This window comes from Penaeus japonicus, unplaced genomic scaffold, assembly GCF_977035675.1.
Source record: "Penaeus japonicus unplaced genomic scaffold, GWHDUDI00000001_assembly GWHDUDI00000014, whole genome shotgun sequence".
In the NCBI taxonomy this organism is placed as follows: Eukaryota; Metazoa; Arthropoda; class Malacostraca; order Decapoda; family Penaeidae; genus Penaeus; species Penaeus japonicus.
The window spans coordinates 351,136-353,635 of NW_028234416.1; the positions used below are offsets into that span (position 1 = coordinate 351,136).

The window sequence follows — 2,500 nt, forward strand, 5'->3', positions numbered from 1 at the left end:
GGTAGTCCAGCTGTTTCTAAGAACAATATGATTAAATAACCGCATACACTACTTCTAGAAATCTAAAATAATAAAGCCTGCAATATATGTCTGCAGGCCCTACTAATATCATTAAAATATATTCAATGTTTTCATCAAACAGGACATTTCCTGGAAAGAGTCCAAAGGAATAAAATTTCATGTTCCATCGGATCACTTGTTTTATTTCACTCAGTTGTCTTACATCCTGAGGAGCATCACTTATTGATAGTGAAATTTGTTCCCAATGTAAATGTCAAACCATATACTTACAATCTCTGAGACTAGTACTTTACTTTGTGGCAAACCTCTTGTTTACTAGAAGAGGCTCATCCCTCAGTATATTCTAAAAGCAAACTTTGATCAAGAATTAAGATTCTCATTGTTTCTTCACTTAATTCCATGTCTACTAGAGGTTCTTGTATTCACTTTCCATATTGCTGGGAGGCAGAGATAACCTGTCCATGCTCCTTTCCCTAGTGTCTTCGCTAGTTTTGCTTTCCATGAATAATATTATGCTTTTCTCCTTCAATTGTGCTATTAACCCATTGCAGACAGGTTTCCGATGTAGGAGCTTTTGGCCTGACGATGGGCATCATGACGTACATGATGGTGGGGGAGTTTGATCACTGCATTTCTTTATTGTACTATGAGTAATGAGTGAGTGATGATGACATTTGCAGACCAGACAGATCAGGTCAGACAGACAGACAAGAGCAAACAGCTCTGACCTCCGGTCTTCGGCCAGAGCCTAGTATATTGACAGGGTCCAGAGTAAAGACCATGACACGTGAACGTCTGTCTGTTTATCCACCGGGTCACAACCAGGGCATCGAGTGCTATACAACTGCTAGCAGCAGGTTACAACAACAACTGCTCCCAGTGGTGGGTTACAACAGTAGGAGCAAGTGGCTTACAACTGGTGCACGTGCGAAGGTCTTTACTCTGGACCCTGTCAATACACTAGGCTCCGGCCGAAGACCGGAGGTCAGAGCTGTCCGCTCGTCTGTCTGTCTAACCTGATATGTCTGGTCTGCCTCTCTGACCTGCCTGTGATCCTTACATGTCCTTAAGTACAAATCTTCAACTTTCTACGCCTCGGGCCTTCCGGTAACAAACACAGCTGCCTAGGGAAACTAGTGTTCCGAGGCGGAAACGAGCACAGGAGACAGGAAGCGTCAGGTCAAAACACATTGCCATCGATATTGCATTGAATTAACCCACTCACGCCGGATGACGTGCTGACACGTTTCGTGGTTTTCGCGTCAGACGCTGCCGACAAGATATCTGGCCAAGGCCGGCGCTCGGCGTGAGCGAGCGGGCAGCCCAGGCTCGCGGCCCGTGCGCCCGAGAATCTCGAAGCGTTCGGATGATGCGTTCGAAAACCTCGGTATAACGATCGTGCAAAGCCGGAATGGCCCCGGCGTGAATGGGTTAAATAGACATGCATGATCAATGTCTTGGTTCACATAATATCAGTATCAGTGCCTTACACCTGTAAGCACCCTGCTGGCACTGTTGTAAGCCACCAGTGCCAGCAGGGTGCTTACAACGTTAAGGCAAATTGGTTAAACTAAACCTCTCTTGAATATTACAGCAGTTACATTAACCCATTTATGCCAGGGCTACTCCGGCTCTGAATGGTCAGAATGCCGGGGTTTTCGAACGCAAAAGCATAACGCCTCGGGATTCTCGGGAGCACTAGCCGTGAGCCTGGGCTGTCCGCTCACTCACCCCGAGCACCGGCCTTAACCAAATATGTCACCGGCGTCTGACCTAAAAACCACTAAACGCATCAGCACGTCGTCCAGCACGAATGGGTTAATAACAAAACAATTATCACTATCAGTCATTAAATGTTGCTACGCCAGTGGGTCTTTGTCTCTGTGCGAAACATGTGTTAATAATAAAATGATGTAAGCTGGACAAACATGACGCAACGTCGGGCAGGAGGAGCGGAAGAATGAGGCAAGGACAGACGCAGTTAGGTACTGCCCCCGGGAAGACCTCGCGTGTGCCCTTTGTGACCTGATATGCTTTGTGTTGCCCTATTATAAGCTGTATTGTGCAGTGTGATGTGCTGCTTACCCCCCTGTATTGTGCCTATAGAAAAGTGTACGGGTAAATAACTAGTGTAAATAAAGGAAAGACTGTTATAATGTGTTTATTTCGTGCCCTGCCTCGCCACGAGGCGTTTCCTCTCGTGGTGTTCTGGGACGCTGTGGTGTTCGGTGCCTCTTGGAGCTGTTCTGTGTTCACGACCCTGTGGTTAGCACGCCGTCTACCTAGCCTGCCTCATGTTGATGGCAGATAGACGAGGCGGCCGGCATAACAATATGTTATTACTCATAGTACAATAAAGAAACACAGAGATCCACTCTTCCCCCTATGTCAAATATACCACAACTACTATTATCATGTGCAGCATGACACCCATTGTCAGGCCATTTGACACACAAAAAAATGTTTGTTATGTATATCA

General features: G+C 46.4%; 1 protein-coding gene across 5 annotated transcripts in view; it reads right to left on the minus strand.

Annotated features, from left to right (window-relative positions):
- Positions 1-2,500, minus strand: part of LOC122261499 (josephin-2) — a 24,349-nt gene that overhangs the window by 2,558 nt on the left and 19,291 nt on the right. The window lies entirely within an intron of this gene.